This window comes from Bombus huntii, chromosome 7 (assembly GCF_024542735.1).
Source record: "Bombus huntii isolate Logan2020A chromosome 7, iyBomHunt1.1, whole genome shotgun sequence".
Taxonomy (NCBI): Eukaryota; Metazoa; Arthropoda; class Insecta; order Hymenoptera; family Apidae; genus Bombus; species Bombus huntii.
Window position 1 is genome coordinate 2,647,940 of NC_066244.1, and position 19,002 is coordinate 2,666,941.

Here is a 19,002-nt window from a genome sequence, read left to right on the forward strand (position 1 = left end):
AAGCTCGAAATGAAACAATTAAAACGCGTCGACGGTGGCTCGAGTGAATCGAGTGTAAAAGGTATGTAGTCGGTTGCGTAGACACGTGCTATTCGAGGCGCCAATTAATGAAGATGTACGACGTGTATCTATGACACGATGCCAAATGGCACAGGTACATACTTCGGACACGTCCAAGCTTTCTTGGCCAATGAATGAACGCCCACGCATTTCGATGCCGCGCGAGGTCAACGACCAGATGAAATATCACGCGAATTGTAATTCGACGAAAATGCAATTGAGCACAAGGCCGCGTTGCCTGTCGCTGATTCGATGCCAGCAAGCTCTATCGCGCATCCGTTCATCGTCGTCACTGTTAGATTTAGAAAGCTTTTCGCCGCGGATTCGCTTGACACTGGCCGATTGGCTCGACACGCGTTGGTTCGTCAGCGTCAACGTAGGTGGCCGATCCAAGAGTGCATCTCCTGCTTTCTTTTATCCGCGATTCTTCACGGACGAAATTACTTTTTGCCAGCCTTTGCGCGACCATTCCCCTCCAAACGATTTCGTGTGCGACGCGATCACGAGAAGTTAAACAAGGTAGGTACACATACTGCACGTTTTCGAAAAACGATAACTGGACAAACCGTTAGAACGCGATACATATCGTTATACACGAGTTTCGATCTAACGTACACACTCTGTCAAGATATCACGTAGATAAAGACAAATCATGTGTGCGTCGTGTAAAGACGTTAGAAATTCACCGAGCATTTTCTGCAAGCTCTCCATTGGCCATTTCAGGCACAAATATTTACTCGCGCCACGGTGAATCGAACACGATGTTATTTGTTCGGACTACTTTATCGCGTTACTTAATCGCGTTCAAAGCGACGCACCAACACCGTGTGTGTAAGAAAAACTATTCCCGGCACAAACCTATCGCCGCGTACTGTGTGCTCTCTCCGCCAACGAATTTTTCTTTGCATCGCATAATCGAAGGACGCGCGAACATGCAGGGCCTGACGAGCTGATTCGATCAGAAAGGAAATCAACGACGTAATTACTCATATCCCAATCACGGACGATCCAGAATCGTTCCATTGAATCGGGTCATAAATTACGAATCAGTCCGAGCGGAGGACATTCGTGACTTCAAAGCACCAACGACCGCTAAATATTATATTATTCGACGCCGGTTCCGGCGACCTTAAACACACGGTCCACGCACTCACGAATCATGTAGACATCGAGTGCCGAGCCCGGCTCTGACCTGCCATTTTAATACGGTTAAACCTCCACTTCCGAATAAAAGTTCATCACTCGCACGAATCCCTCGCATCCGTCGGAACTCTGGACGGCTGGCGCCCGAAATTATTTTCAGGATCGTGCGCCTCGGCATGTACACGCGAAAACCTACAACTCCGTATCGAGACGGACGTGGATCGAGCACACGTCGTCGCTGCTCAACGAAAACCGGTGCACGTACACGCGGAATGCGCTCGTACAAATACGCGAGCCAACTCGTGCGCGCACATACCATCCCGGGAAACGCACGTTCGCTTCCCGTCGAAACTTTTGTCCTCTCGAAACCGACCATCGATATCTCCTTCCTCGCACGTGCAAAGTATCGTCGTCACCGTGTGCCGCCAACCTATCTGTCATCCCCAATCGAGAGTTCGACCTTCGACGATGCAGGCTTGATTCGTCGTCGGTGCACTCCCGCGTTCGTCAGCCACGTCGAGCGAAAGTAAATTTTTAAACGTCCTTCTTTGGCGCATTCGCATCACGAACGACGACGCATAGTCGATGAATTTTTCAGCGAATATGCATGACCATTTCGTCTCCTAGAGATCGTCCTCGCATCGGACCCCGCAACGTCTCTCGTACGCGATTCCGGGCACGATCACTGTGTTCTAAGTACATTAATCGTTGCAGATTTTACTCTCGAGGAGAAACGAGGGCGATTGTTTGCCGTGCCACAATTGCTCCGTAAACTCTCTCCATCTGAAATGCGAAGCACGTGCGACTGTACGATGGAATGCACGCAGCCCACGCATAATTAAAGTCCGAAACACCTTTACTTCCTCGATGAATTCGAGCAACAACGGACTTTGTCTGGCTGGCGCAGTAATCACCTATCCACGTGTGTAACACGGCCGAACGTAATTTTCAAGCCACGACTTTGCCTAAAAGGCTAATGATACGTCGTTCATTGTGGCCGACGGGTAGAGCCGTCGTCGTTGTTTCAGCAAGGCGGTAAATCACCAGTCTCGCAGCAATTAAGTTCTAATTAAGCGTCACGAAACGGTCCTCGATGTTGATTTCATTCATAAGGGCACGCACCACGCGAGCACCACGAGACTCGTACACGTGGAACGTGACTACGATCTTATATAGGGTGTACCAGTTACGTGCAAGACTCGAGCCCACTCACGTACTCGCGTCTACGACGATTCAAACGATTTGCGAACGAGAGGGTGGCGAAGCTCGTACCTAGACCCACCCCGATATAAAAGTTTACGTCGAAACCAGGAACCAAGTCGCTACATTCGAGGAAACGTTTCCATCCTACCACGAGCATTTCGCTGATCTAACGAAACTCGACGACAACGACGAGATCCCATAGACAAAGCGAATTGCACGTTAGTACCTCGGAAGTTGGTATAGTAGAGGAAGTTAATATACTCGGAAGTACCATTTCTAAAACTGTGGCTTCAAATTTTAACGAGCTTTGTACGTTTTTAAAGAGGAGGGAACGTCGTGTCTCTAATTACAGAGGATAAAGGTGATCAAAAGTCGTGACTCGGCTTTTGAAAACAAGCACGAGCCCGACACAGTCGACGCGTCAATTATATTAAGGGTTGATTCGCGTGGAAGAAAAGCATTTGGAAAAGCCGACATAACTCTCTTATCGCGTGCAATTAATTCCAGGAGCCGGCGTCGCGGCGTCGCCTGCGTGCGTAAATTACGCTCTAAGAATTTTAACAATGAAAAAAAGATCCACAAAAAGAGGAGATAATTTTTTTTAGTATCCAAAGATTTTAAGTATCGTCGAATGTTAGGCGTCATTGATTTAAATGGTCTACCAGGTGGTGCGCAAGAGACAGATGTAAAGTCGTCCATTTAAATAACGTCCATTTTAATTTAAAGCGGTGCGCCGTGTTTTTCAGCATGAAACGCGTACGAACGAATGCGTCAAAAAAGTTAGACAGATGCGTGTGCTTTTTTAAATAACCGAAAGTGTTCATTGTTTTAGGCACGACGCGACTGGCGATGAAAAAAGGGAACGGTTCGAGGGATCGATCACTCGTTTCGTACGTATCGAACGGAAGAATATGTGAATATTGTAAAACGTGGCGTCGTGCCACAGAAGAAACGAGCAACGCCACGCATCTTGACCGTAAGTGAAACTGAATGGCCGCATTTTGTCGGGTCGTTTAATTCATTCTATGCCATTCTTCAAGCAATTAGTAGCATCGTACGAGTTCTAGCGGCGAAGACCGATGGTACCGTGATTCGTATTTCGTCGTAGGCAAGCGTACATGAACGGGACAAACGGAAACGAGCATTTACCGCGAGGAAAACAAACTCGTTAAAATCTAGCCTGGAATATCGATGAGATGGATCGCAAAAACTAGATTGGAATCCGCGAGAAGGAAAAAAGCAGATTGGTCGGCTGTGGTGAATTCTCAATTGAAAACACGCGGTCACAAAGGGAAGAGGGAATATCGGAAATTCCACCGTTTCAACACGGTGATTCGTTTAAAGTAAGAAGGCGACGCGCACCTGCGATTTCTTGCCAAGAAAAATAATTCCGCTCGACGGTCGACGTGCTCGCTCGTTTCGAATTCAATAACACAAGTTAAACGACATAGTCGAACGACTCCTCGAACGCGTTTTGAAACCACGCGGGATAATAAAAATGGTAGAGATTCGAGCGGTTTACTTTATCTGGCAGGATGGCTCGAAGTGCAATAAACGACTCGGCCGCGGACCAGACCGTGCGGTCTTTCGTTCTCTTCTAGCAAAATCGTTTATCCGTGGCGCGGATGCCTCGAAATCTTTCGGTCATATCCGACGAAATTCCAATATACGCTACTTTCACCGATACATGTGTATAAGGCTTGAAACTTTGCAGCGTTGATAACGTGACTTTGTACCTTTTATCTAATCGTGGATCAGAAAACTAAAGCATTCTTTCGCTGGATTTTGTCACGGTTCAACGATTAATTTCCTAATCTAAAACCTCGAGTATCGGCCATCAGCTATCCAAGTCTTCGGGTAACTAAACGACTTGGCTCCGATTCCTTGTTTTCCAAAGCATTTCATAAATTCTTATGAGGGGCCGGCGACGAATGGCGGTTGAACGACGCCAAAGTTATCGCTAACGCTGCCGCGAGCCATTCTCCAGGAAAAATACCATACGTTAGGCAATTGTCGACCGCACGACCAGCAACTACGTATCATGTTAGATTGCATCGGTGCGATCGATACAACGATCGCCCGAGGGAAAGTCGAAAATTCGCATAGACGGAAAGGCGAAGATTCGCCGCGAGGGTTATCCTTTGGCCGCTTTTCGCGGTGGCAGCATGAGGACGTCCAGCACCCTGTGGCAAGCTGATACGTAGCGAACTACGTGTTTCCATCGCTTCGGCGTCGCGACGGTGCGCTAGGAGGGTCGGTGCTTTCGTATTGATTGTACGTCGGATGATTCATGGGGTTCTCTCCACCGTTAGCCACCCCCGCAATATTCTAAGCCGACACAACCAACCCCATGGCTCGAAGCTTATCCCTATGCAGAGGGACACGGCCAGGAGACAGCGTATTTAGGGGAGATACTGGCAGGAATGGCGAAGGACACTGGGTTGGGCCGCTTCGGTTTCGTGAAACAATCACCGGCTGACTCATTAAAGAACCAAAATCTAGAGAGACCATGAATGTCTCTTACCAACGGTGACTCCATTCCTGAATTAACTAATATAGTACCGACGACGCTATTCTCTCAAACGTTTTCATTTATCGATCAAATATCTTTCAGAGTGAAAAATTCGTGGCTGTTGCGTTTTCCTCTGTCCAATTTCGTCTCGTCTCGTCTCGTTTGTCAAAGCGATCGAGATTTTCGGATACCAGCACAACAGGTTTTTGGGACGAATCTGGACGAGAATACAGGCTGGAGGTACGCGCGTGTACGAGAGACAGGGCGCTCGTAGCACATCTGGCCGCAGATTCAAGGCCGGACAATCAACTTTGTATAGAAGAGGGACCTCCCCCTCCCGACGTTTGCGCCGGTACATACGTACACGATTCTCGTATGATATCCAAGGACAAACGCTTTCCCCAATGGCGTTATTTATAATCCTTATATCGTGGTGGAAGCCGAACATACATTCTCGGTGTACGAGACACCAAGAGAAAGGGGACACGGGAGAGGGTGGAGACGAAAAAATTAGACAAGGTCGCCGTACGCGTGCTATCATCGTTAACGCGATTCCTTATTGTTTCTACTAGAGCGGATAGCATGGAACTTTAGAAAACCCTGCGAACTCGGGCCAGTCACTTTATCGATTCTGTCCCTCTCGTTTATCTGTCTCAAACATCGAAGGCAAAAGTTCGACTGCGAGCATGTCGCGAACGCGTTCCAAACGAAATTCAAAGATCGACGGATATCCACGAACGAAATCCAATGTCATCGTGATCTCTCTCCGCGGGGATTTCTACGATCGTTCATCCCTGTCGCTTCTACTTAAAATGTAAATATATACGAAAGTGTTTGTATGTTTGAAGATGATAATGCGAGACTAAGCAAAGTTTCCCACTATCCAGTACTCGAGCTCAAGGGTTTCGATAAGCGGCTGTAAATAGTACGTACTCGGTAAACTTTGAACTCGTTTTTGGAACGAACCAGGGAAAGAAAGAGCGGATCGATCGCAAAATCTTCGTTGGCAGAAGTTTCGGTTCGACATCCCTCCACTGTTCCGGTATTCTTTGGCTTCGGTATAACGTTACCACAAAGGTGGTCAACGTGCCACGGTCGAGAACAGCAGCCGTCCGCTGGTTGTTTTATGCATTTTACCGATCAGGTTGTTAAAGTTGCCTCGACTCACCACCGGGACGAGAAAGATTTTGAAATATTTCGCTTCGTAACGCGTGTCTAACGTACGCTCGTAGCAGCGGGCATAGAGAGCTGGCTCCGACATAAAAATCCACGAGACCTTTACGAGACGATACTCGACACTCACGATCCTCTTTTGGCTTAATCTGCAAAGATGATCTCTGCTCGTCGCTGGATCACGTCTTTTAAAAGGGAGAGATCGTTCCTCCACTCGTTGAATATTACGCAGTCTCCCACGATGTTCGAAAGACGTATGTACACGACACTGAAATCTATCGAGTTCCCTGCGTTTCGATCTTTAAGCCATTCTATCTCCGTTGGAATGACATTTCTACCATATTACATACTTTAAAAAGGAGCGGGGATACATCACCGTGTTAAATTACAATTTCTCGCGTTTGATCCGCTTTCTTAGTTACGGCAATAGTCGAAGCGAGGGAGACTGCAATTCTCCGAGACATCCGTCTTTCTACGAGACGTCTCCCAACTATGTATTACGGACGAACAAAGCTCGAAACAAGATTACGCTTTGAATTACACGCCGAGTTCGGATACCAATTCATCCGTGATTACCTAATCTCTGGCTGGGAAGTTCTCGGAACGAACAACAACTTGGAGAAAAAGACTTCCTAGTCATGCGAACTCAACCACGCTCGTGGTGCTGCTCCGCGAAAGCTGAGTTGGACACCGTCTGATCTCACCCGTCAACTAAAACTTCTGTTCCAACTTTGCTAATTAGCTTTTTGCTTTATAAGTACGACGTCAGCTTTAAATGTTCGGTGAAATTCTAATAATCAACGCTATAACTAATAATTAATACTCGATAATGATTCTCAGTAACGATTGCGCCCAGGATCTCTTTCGATCACGACGACATACCGCTTTCGTGAACGAAACTCGCGTCGAATTGATCTCGACGAATTAGACGAGTACCGAGAATAACTGACCTAGGGCACAGGAACCAAACGCGTTGGTCTGTTCCAAATTAGCAAACCACTAGAGCAGAATAAGCATAAATCGTAAACCATAGCGCTGCTAAAAGTATAACCGCAAGAGGAAGAGAGCGAGAGAGACGAAAAGAGAGGAGAAGCGGTTGAAGCGTTGGTTTTAGAGGTTAAGCCGCTCGTACGGTGTTACAGAGACGAGATCACGCGTTAATTCGATACTTCCTGCTCGCTGGACGAGACGAGATTTTTCTCGAGGATTTACTCCGCGGTGCTTGAAAACCGCGTGCTGCTGGATATATTCCAGGGAAGCCCTGTCTTAAACGACATCATTCGTCTACGGTCTACGCCAACGACTTGGTTCGCTGAATTCTCTGCCATTCCACATTTCAACGTAAATTCCTATTCAAGAGATAAAAAAGAAACATAGGCTCGTTAGAGGCGGCGAATAAATTCGTTAAAAGGCGGAGGACGTGAATTTGTAGGTCACATAGGATAAGACCAGGAAGCGAGGGATTTCGAAAGCAAAGCCGAACGCGAAAGAAGACTCGGCTCTTCCTACCTATACGCAAGATTACGCATATTTGTGGCTCAAAGGACCGTCAGGGCCAGCGGTTCGAGCAACCTTGCAAGCAACCTCCAGCAGGTATACACGAGTGAAACGCGCCGATGCCGGGATAACCGGTTTCCGCGATGTACGTTTGTCGAAACGCCTTAATTACCAGGACCTCTGCTCGTCCTTTCGTCTCTCTTTCTCCATCCTTGGAGCATCGCAGGGACGTATTCTGCGATGCCGTGTGCCCACGCTTCAACTGGGTCACGATAGGCATCGGCAACTTCTTTCGAAATCGAGTAACTGCGTTGAAACGTATCACGGCCGATATCGAACGGTATCCACCGTCTTCGGCCTTGTGGAAAATACGTGCTTTTCGACGTCGTTCGACTTTTCAGCTGGATTTTCACCTGCCACTTATTTCTCGTCGTCTAAAATTCATTAGGAGTGCGATGCAACGAGTTTAATCTGGCAAAGTGCAGTCGGAGAAAATTACGCAGCTCGTGTACTCCGAGATACCGATCGTTGCTTCCTAGTTATTGCATAAAAGGAACACGATCTGTTTTCGTTAAATTATACTATACGCGCGTTGGCGATGCCAACTGAAGCGGGTCGAAGGTGATCGGAAGGAGGTTGAAAACGTTCAAAGCGGATTGGAGTAGATTGGTACGAATTGAAGCGAGTAGGTAACGAAGATGAACGCGCGTACATTTTCGTGTTAGGACAGATCGATGCAATTTCATCAACGATGTTATGTTCAGAGGTCCACGGAGAAACGGCTGTATCTCGTCTACTCGATATACAGAATACGTACAACGTTCACCAGGTCCCGTGAAGCAGTTTACCGTTTTCTCGCCAACCGCTCCACTACAACTCCAACGTCTGGTTCGATCCTTTCGTTGAAGTTTCCTCTCCCTCGATCCTCGATATAGAAAACGGTACGATATCTGCTCTCTCGGTCGCTCAGCCCCGTCCCTTTTTCCTCTATTTGCTAGCCGTTCTATTCACGCGCTCGCTACACACAAACACCGACACAGATTATCGGTCGTCCGTATGACTCACTCGAATAGTGGCGTACTATAGAGGCAGTCGCCACGGCGGAACGAGCTGCTGCGATAATCCATTCGACTCTCCGTCAACCAAATAGAAATACAATTGCGCTCCGCGTGCTTGGCATTTGCAAATCCACGCGTTACTGTATCCGCTGCGACGACGTTGGTTTTTCAAGCAGAATTCGACCGCGCGAACCTACCCACCCAGTTTCGGCCAAAGTTGGAAACAAAATATGCCCGATCATCGCGAATTTTTCGGTGGTCGCCTAACGGTATCGGGTGACGCACGGCGATCTCGTTAATGTCAGGAATGCTCCATGTCCCTACGAATCGTGAACGAATCGTTTCACGTTACCAGTCTGAAGACGCGCAGATTTCGCGATGCCCTGTCCATTCTAGATTTTCCATCTCCACCATGTATCTTAACGACGTAGGTCATGGAGGCCAAAGGAACACTCCATTACACCGTATCTCCGTAAAGGAATTACTCAACCGAGAAAAACACGTCTCACGTTCTCTAACGCTGGTGAACGACGATACGCGCCGTGTCTGTATATCCTTCGAACGAGTCAACCACGGGACGTGAACGAAACGAGTATCGAACGAATAAAATTCGCGATAAAATTCAATGTAGGTCTATCGGAGAAGATAACGAAATCGTGTCCCCAGGTTGCTCCGGAACGAGAATCCTCGTTGTGCCTCTCGTCCCAGCTAGATAAACGAACGCGGCGCTCGCTAAAAAATAGAAGAACGGCAAAGTTCGAGGAAAAGCGGAACGAGCTTGGGTCCGAGTTGAATGTATCGGTAAACGAACGTTCGCGAGTCTTGTGCGAAATACCGTATGCTCTACTTGCGAGTTATGGTGGTCGGAGTTGCGAAACACCGTGGCGCAAAATACGAGACTAACGAGGAGGGGAAAAAATAAAAAGCTCTCGGCCAGCATAAGTTTTAAATGTTGCGCGTTTACAAGCACAGAGGATACACATTAGGCGTGTCTCCCCTGAACCCCGTACTCAACCGAGCATGGCGAAACCGGAACCTGAATATATATCAGCTCGGTCCCATTTAGTCTTCCATCTCGCTTCAGAAGCTAGTCGAACGTAGCTGCCGTGAAATGGAAATCCGCCCGCAGACCTCGGGGGAGTGTCAACCAATTTTTATCGCCGCCTTTTTATCTCTCCGTGCTTTTTATATTCCCGATATGCTCGAATTTCCCCATCGCGAGCTTTACGACTCTGATTTTTCTTCCTCGAGTATCGTGCAGAGTCGAACGCAGAGCAAACGGTGCAAAGTGTAAAAAAGCTGGTGCGGCTGCGATACTTTTCGAGGATGTCGGTCGAGTCGGTTACGAGGGAGGAGGCACGCGGCGTCGTGTCACGGTAAAAGGCACAGCACCACAGGGTTAAATACAACTCGAATCGTTTCTCTCGAGTGGTGCTCGTACGTCTTCGCGTTGCCCTTGTAGTCACGCGGCACCGCGTGCGATACAGCCTTAACCTTAACCTCGAACACCGACTGCACACCATGCTACACGCTAGTACTATTTTAAGGTCTCGTTTTAACTCGACTCCGAGAAACGGTGATACACAACGTGCGTTTTGCACGCTCCTACGTGCGGTTCCATATCCCAACGGGACCGAGGCACCGCTCTTCGCGTAACGTTTCATTAAAAATTTGTCAAGCTTGAAGCGCTTTACCCTCGAGGCCTACTTTTGCTCCTCCGGCGTAACGCTCTGCCACGACTGTGAGAAACTCCACTTTTATCTATTCCCTTAATAATAGATAGCAACGATAGATGCATAAAATTGCGAACGTTCGTTGGACGCGGAAGACTCTCCTTTTACGCGAGACACGAACGATCGAAACGAACGGCTGGAGAGAGGAAGCAACAGCGCTGGTCGCATCGATCGTACGCGATTCGACTGGAACACCCTCGGCGAGGGCTTCAATCTGTCAGCGCGTCACTCTCTCACGACGAACGGAACTTTAACCTTCACCTTGAACACGCCCTCCGTGCACGGAAACTATTTTAGGGTGGCGTGCTACCCTGAAAGAGAAACGAGTACCGGCAACGCGGCTGCGCTCGTACAGTCTAATCTTAACGTGTTCCACGAGGCGACTTGATCGAGTTAAAGCGGCCACAAAGGACGAAGACATCGCGCCATAATCGTGCCATTGTACTCACGTTTAACCAGCCAGCCGTTTATTCACTCGCGAGAACGTTGGAAAAAAAGTAACGACATCCCACGGTCGCGCGGAAATAACGCGGCTAGATTACCGTGGGTGTTTCGAGTGACTCAGAACCGATTAACGCGCCGGTTCGTTAGCGCGTAATTCCGACACGATATGATTAAACGTAAATTCAGTGTCGTCGCGTGTTCGGAAACCTGTCGGAAAATTCAAATACATAGATTGGACGCGTGCGGCCATCGAACACGAACGGCTACCGAATTCAGCCGTATGTGTTTGTACAGCTGCGTACAGCGTATATGCATCGATCGCTTAACGAAGGAAGTGTTTCGACGATCCTGAGTATCGATATTCGAATTTCGTAACTGATGTACGAGAGTCGATTTTTACAGACTCGTTTATTACGAGACAGATTAATTTTGCAGGACAATCGACGGAGCGCAGTCGCTCTCGCGTAGGCCGCAAAAAGTTCCTCTTAAGTAAATTAATCACGCGAATCGAGTGGAACGGACGCATCTGAAAAATCGCGGTCGCTGGAAAAAAGAGAAGCGGACGACGATATCGCGGTGTGGAGAAAGAAAGTGGAAGGGAAGCGAGATCGAGGAGGAAAATAATCGAACGAGACCGTACGCGAAATGATTTATAACGTGCTCGAGGTAGCGTTAGTCACGACGCGAGCAAGGCAGACACGATGCGATACTGAGATTCGATATTTACGCGGCTACGCTCCGCCATTATTCAATTCTTCAATTATTAGATAGCCATTGATTTTAGGCCATCAGTCCGACGATTCGTTCCCGTTTTTGGATACTTCAGGCGGTCGAGAGTCCATCCGGCCAGGCCCATGGCCCATTCCGAACCCTAGCGCAACCGAATAATACAGAAACACGTGTCGTTTCGGTGCATCCATGGAAAACAAATAAGGGTTTCGCTGGGACAACGGTGCTTCGCCTACGAATAACGGTCGCTTTACTATCGACCCCACTACTTCAATCCATGAAATTCGAAGCTGTAACTACATTTTCCTGCCTAATGGCATAGCACGCCGCCTCGGAACGAAACGTACGCGAATGCAAGGCCATCGCAACCCCTCGATGGCCATCATTGGAATACGATACATCGTCCTCGTCAGCGTTACAATACAAATACTACCATGTTAACGATAATACGCGGAACGAATGCAGAAAACATCTATCTGCATGAGGCACGAGCCATAACGAGCAACGACGTAAGACGAGGAATGCGACGCCGTAGAACGGTGCGATCGCATTAGTTGGACCAATTAACGTAATTAACTGTAATTAATTAAAAGCAAAAAGGGACCGGATCGGAGACTCGTCGTAGTTATGGCATTGTCGGTTCGGCGAAAGCGGCGCGCGATTCCGCGGGACGCTGCCAATTGCCGCTATCACTTCCACCGTTTTTAGAACTTGGAATTAAAACGAACAATTGCACGAATCAACGGCCGCGTTCTCTTTGTTCTCGATGGGATCGTTGCACGGAGAGTGCTCTACCTTCGCAGCGATTCCAACGGATAAACCGCAATCACGATATTTTCGGCCGCGTAAATATTTTTACCACGACATCCTTCTTTTCCCACGATTCCAAAGAATTTCATACGCACGATAATAAACAAATTTTAACTCGGTCCATACCGGTTCCATTATCGGAACGCCAAATTCTCGCGGAATCGTCGAAAATAGGACGTCCGGAGCGAGATACAACGAGAGCTTAAGAATACGGACATTTGGACAATCTTTTCCTTAACGCACGGTGATCTGGTAATCTTTTTTTCTCAGTGGTTCCATGGTCGTTGGCTGATACGTCGAAATGAAAAGAGGAGGCGAGAACCAGAGGGAGAATGGTTCTCGTAACCACATTATCACGGATTTTCCTGTCGGTTCGTGGCTCGTCAACGAGGACGTGGCTTAATCCATTATGTAGCTACTGTGTTGGCTCTTCAAGGCGGCTTTTCAAGCGTCGCGTACACAAAGACGCGCTCGCACACCCGCTCTCGGCGCGGTGGCCTCTTCTGCCCGTCTATCGTTCGAGCAAACAGTGATATTACCCGGCTAACACGACGACCACCACCACCACAGTCAACGACAATACCACGCTCACAAGAAACGCGAAGTTCGCTTTGCGTTCGTTGAGATATTTCGTGTATTACGGTTCACAAAACCAGAATGGAAGCTGCATACAGAAGCAAGAGAAAGGGTGATGCGCGCATCCACTCTCGTTTCTCCGTGGACTTGACTAGACAAAAAAGTCGATATAAAAAGAAACGCTCTATCCTGCTATTATGCTATACCAATACGATGTACCACGTTCCATTGCTGTTTACTCGAAGGAGGACGCTCCGGTGAAACGATTCCGTCGATCATCGGAATCCCTGAGATACGTAACAGGAAGGCATGAAGCATGCTGTGGCTGTTGTGGATCTACCTCGTCAAGGCTAGGCATCCGAACAAGATTTATGTTCGGCAAGGCAAATACGACCAGCGTCTATATGTTTCGACCACATGTTCGGATTATGCAATAAACGTGACCATCCTTTCAGAACGTGTCGTCGAGTCGTTTCTGCTCTGATCTTCGGTCTCCAGTTACTTCTGCTGACAAATCACAATCTTTACACACAGGTAAAGATAGACGTAACACGTGCGATCCGCGTAAAGGGACAGAATCGCAATTGCATGTGACGTACGATTTTGAAGTGGCGGGAGCTGTGGAGAAGTGATGGAGAGGAGGAGATGATGGTCGGAAACGAATTCTGACTCTAAATTCTCGAGAGGAGACAAAGCGAGGGCACAGGGGAAAAAAAGCAGAAGGAGCGAAGTGACGGTACGGAAGCTAGGAAGCTTTTGTACGTTCAGCATCGAGGGAGAGAGAAGGGAGAGAGAAGGGAGAGAAAGGGCGAGGCTAAGCCGAACTAAGAATGCGGGGGAGAGAACAACGTAGAGAGTAGGGCACGGATGGCGAACAGCTGCCAGGGTCTATGGTGGCCGTTTTGTGTGAACGTGCCCCCATAACCCCCATACTCCCTCCTTCCCCGCTCTCTCTCGCTCTGTTGCTCCTACAGCCATTGGAAGCCCTCGTGTATACTATACAGTCATCCATCTATCCCTTGCTTTCCCTGCTTTGCAAAGAATAAAAGCGCGCTCATGACGCACATGGAAGTGTACGCCCGGTGTTAATCTATGTGTCCAATCGAACCGAAAATCTCCATGGAAAATGTTTCTCCTAACGGAAATCATCGTGGACGAGCATCGAAAGGAGACAGCTCTTTCTCCTCAACCATCGGGCCAACAATCGGAGGAGGAATCGTCTTACAGTGAAGAACGTCACGGCGAAACATCGTTGACGAGCAAAGAATCGTACAATGTCATCCTGGCTGTCGTGTTCGTGAGAAGATTGTTTCGAGTTTTCCAGAAGTAACGCTTGTCTCGAAATATCACGCATCGACGATAGGTCATCGAATCGAACGTGAACATGATGAAAATCGTCAATCACTCTATGTATCTGTCTATCTATCGAACAATCTATGAGAAAGGCAAAAGTATTACGACCGTAAGTGTTAGATAACAACAAGCGACGGCTGTATCGCGCGTTAGGGCAGGGATATCAGCTTCTTAACGCTAAATCAATGCTCTTCTCGTCAACCCTCTTTTTCCATTAAGGCTTTGCCATGATCCAATCTACTCGACGCTGGCTACCGAACGACAAGGACGATTAAAGGACCCAGCAAACGAGCACTTATCGCATCGTCGACTAAATGAAATGTAGCAGTTTGGGGAATCGATCGATTTCTCGAAAGCGTCTGACACCCGATTTACAATTTTACGATAGACGGAGGGAAAATTATTTTCTAATAATACCCTTTTTAGAAAGGACAGAAGTAAGAAAATTCTTCGAGGAATAATTTTATATTCTTTTAGCAAGCGTCAGTTTTGAACGCTAAATTTTTGTTGATGCGAGTGACGCAATAAATTATTATAACGCGATATCTCGACAGCCATGGAAGCACAGTATGTTGGCGAACACGATGGAGACACGCAAGAAGAAACATCGGAGCGCGTCGTTTTGTTCGGCAACGGTAACATTGTTGAAACATGAGAAGATATTGTCCACTTGACAACGGAGCCATGGCTTGGAAGAGAATCACTCCGGGTGCACGTGATGCCCAACCGATACACGCCGCCCTCTCTACCTTTTCGTTCTGCCTCTAGAAGATCGTCGATGCCTCGTGCCCGTTCGACAAGTTCTTGATACGTAGGCGAAGTGTCGTTTCGAGAATGCACTATTAAACTAAAATACCGGTCTGAATCGTTCATCGAACAAAAGAATTTCGAGCAATTTCGTCGAGCAATCTGGACGAGGCGGGGGGAAACGAGAATCGTAGACAAAAGACAAATGGAGCGAGAAGTCGAATAGAGTCGAAAAATAGTTAGGCGATTGTTTCGCGAGTTCAGTCGCTGCTCATCGCGCATGGTTGAATCTCTTCCTTTTCTTTTTTCTTGCACGTTGAAATTCCAACTCGAATCTAAAACGATCGAAACGTTTCGTAACGTTCGCCAGGTAGGCAGCCGAAGAAGGAGAAGAGGAAGAAGACGACGAAGAAACAAAGCAAATGAAGAAAAAGAAGGTGAACGGAGAATGGGTAGAGGGGGGGGGGGCTTTCGAGAAGTAGGAGGAGGAGGTGATGGTGGTGGAGGATTGAAATGGACGAAGGGAGGTTCGAGAAAAGGCAGTCCTCGGGGCTCCTTGTCCCCGACGTTTAATTTCAGGCAGTCGAAGGAGCTCGTAACATCTCCGCCGTGTTTAATATCGAGAAGAGGGCCTTGGGAAGAAGATGCCCGCGATCAACTCAGAACCAGTTCTCGCGCCTTAAACGGACGGTTCTCACGCATTTATGGCCCTTCATCACGCTTTCCATTCGACCTAATTGCCGCAATCGAGCTCCGTGAGAACCACTGTCTCTCGTGCACCGTTTTGCAGGAAATTGGAATACCTGTATCGCGTAATCGCGCCAAAATCGAACCGCTGTTCCAACGATTCGAAACAGTTTCGTTCGAAAGACGATAACGAGACACGACAAACGACTGGTTATTTAATAAGAACGAAGAAAGGGAAACAATCATCAAGTTGTAGAGATTGCGGTAACTACTATCAACGATAACGCGAGACAAAAGAAACTAGAATTGAATAGTGTTTATCGCGTAACAATGGTTGAGAATTACTGCTCGAGATACGATCGTTTCGTGATCAATAATACGGCCGTACAACCGGTATAAAAGAAGGCGACTCAGTTAACTTGAACGTTAATGAGTCATTCGAGAGCTGTGTTTGACACGTATCTGATACTTAATTACACCGTTCTACCGAATAGCGTTAACTTTTAGCAAATTTACCGGGCGTGTAACAAATTACTCGTGTACGATGAGTCCGACTTTTCCTGGTCACCGTTTTCTTTTCTTCTGATTACATATTTCGCTACGCAGTCCTCGCTACGCCTCTGCTCGTCAGCTATGAACGCGACTCTCGAAACGTAAGACTGGAAACCGAGGTTTACGCTAGCGGAACAAAGAAAGTCAATGCCGTGACGTTTCCACGAGCTTTTTTACGGTTTACTCTAAATCCCGTTAAGCGAGATTTCGCCTCGATCGCGCTGAATTATTAAAAAGGAGCGACAAACCGTATCGAAACCGGGTCGATAACCGGCGCTCTATACGTCCAATCGAACAAAGACCGAACTCGCTGCGAGCAACAATCGCAAGAATTCGACGCGAGCCAGCTTCCCGTTCCACGTAAAACCATAATCTCCGAACCGACTCTCGTTCGTCGTAAAGTGACGAGAAAATCGCGACTATTCATGCTTGACCGCTCCGGAATATGAAATTTTATTTCATCGTCTGCGCTGCGTTTCTCTGATCGCGATCGTTCCCAGTTAAAGAAGAATGTACGTACCCAATTACCACGGACGAAGGAAATACTACCGTTTAATCGGATCATCGTTCAATGCGTAATCAGAATGGTATTTAACCCGTGCCCGTATACCGAGTCACACACTCATGACTGATTATAGTTAAATCAGCAACAAGTAAAAATTATATTCTAACCGAATATCTGTTTTCATTTGAAACTTTATTTCACTTCATGAAAGAATAAATCGAGCAACGTAATATAATATACGATAGTCATAGTCATTGTGTGTTAAATATAAATAGTCAAGTTTAACGAATATAGCCATAAGACAAATAAGAAGGCAGGGAATTCACATTGTATCATAATTTGATAGCTTTATCGTTATTTCGGGTTTTTTCCTCGTCGTACGATTCCGTAGTCGAGGAGTACCCCAGCTCGCCGACACGAAAGTCGTCGCCGAGGAAAAAGAAGGTATACGCCAGGGGATAGAGAGGATACCACTCGAATAGGAACCGGAACTCGCGGTCCGTGCTCAGAATTGACTACACGATTGCACATGTACAGCCGTGCATATGAATCAGATAAAAGAGAGCCAGAGGAGTTCGTAGGAGCGCAACGGGCGGAGAGAGTTTATCGGCTCCGTCATTGATTTCTTTGTCGCGCAAAGATAAATCTCCGTATCATATCAAGGGGAGAGAACACACGCGCGATCGCACGAGCACGCACCCATCGGTCATTGAAGGCGGATACTTTCAAAACCGTAGAGACCGAATCGAAAATCGTCTAACAAGTCGGGACCCAACGATTGATAACAGAGACTTTCCATCTAGCGAGCATCGCGATATTGCACCGTCCACTTTACAGTCTATCGCATTCGTATAAACACTACCGGCCTTTTAACTTACTATGCCGTTATCTAGAGCGAATCTCCTGCTCCGCGAACAATTCGACGTATGTACCGGTGAAAAAGGAAATGGACGCACTGGTTCTTATTAACACTGTATAGGGTGGGATCACGAAAGGGGGCGGGGAACGTTTAGATATTTCGAGACACAGCATATATCACGATCTTACTGATGTGAACTTAATTCAACGATGTTTAGCTGGCTCGAGGAAAAATGTTCTATCTTTTCGTTCAACGACAGGCCTGTAACTCTCTTTTCGTTGACCTACCTAACCTTGAATCGAGCATCTTCCTGTCGTAGATTGTACATATGTATTAAGAATGCTAAAGAACAATACAAATATTAACTATAATATATAATAAAATAACAGACGAGTTTGAGCCTATGACGCAGTGTCGCGTTCTGTAGAATCTTTTGTTTTGACACGATACATGTTTCGTACGAGTTTACGAGAGAAATGTGTACGATATCGTAATGTCGTCGAACGAGCAAGAGCAAGCCACGGCAAGAAAGTTGAGGGGATGCATAACATAGTAACGTGAATATCTATTTCAGTTAATATCCATCTTGGGTATTTAATATTAGTCGGACATGTCGGTTTGTATTTGTTCTATCGGTCTGCAATAACTAAACGAATTCGGAAATTTCGGTAACATCAAATGTCGCGTAATTCGTGCAAAAGACAGGAACTTGACGCAGCCTGTCAACGAGAAAACATTTTATACCGCGTTCTGAAATCGCGCCGATGCCGAAAGTCAAAAATTCACAAAGATATATATGTACGATGTTTTAAAACTCGATAGAATAAACTCTGATACGTTCTTTCAGAGAACACTACAATCCACGTGCTACGAAATACGTTTTCATCGAACCGGCGTCACCCGGCGTCACGCCGTGTACCAAACTTTTGATTCAAGGTCAAAGTAAAGCGAATCAACGGGCAAAAACTTATTTATCGGCAAATAAGACACGCCAGAAATTGTAGAAATGTTTTCACTTACCGTTAGCAGCGAAATATCCTGAAGAAATTTGTCGGAATACGGATCCCAAGCACTTGCAACAACACTTCACTCGAGTATGCCGGTCACTGCGCTTGTGCGTTCAAATTCTCCAACCACGAGCGAGATACTACTGCCATCTTACGTGGCGAGAAGTCGACTAGCTTATCCACAAAGCCTGTTCTCAAAGGCGGCGGTTAATTCTTATTCGCATGAAAAGGAGTAATTAATTATTCATTTAAAAAAACAGACGACGATTTATTTAGGAAACTTAGAATCGTAAAATTTTGTAAATTTAACACACTCATTTTTTACTTTAACGTAATTTAACCATGAAAACGTTC

General features: G+C 47.0%; 1 protein-coding gene across 3 annotated transcripts in view; it reads right to left on the reverse strand.

Moving 5' to 3' along the window:
• LOC126867577 (uncharacterized) overlaps positions 1 to 18,820 on the reverse strand; it is a 61,586-nt gene extending 42,766 nt beyond the window's left edge. The window contains exon 1 of one of the 3 annotated variants that reach the window (XM_050622222.1): positions 18,662 to 18,820. The gene's annotated coding sequence lies outside the window, so the exon portion shown is untranslated. The remainder of the gene's footprint in view (positions 1 to 18,661) is intronic. The other 2 variants (XM_050622224.1, XM_050622219.1) reach the window with 2 other exon arrangements.
• Positions 18,821 to 19,002: the final 182 nt, after the last annotated feature.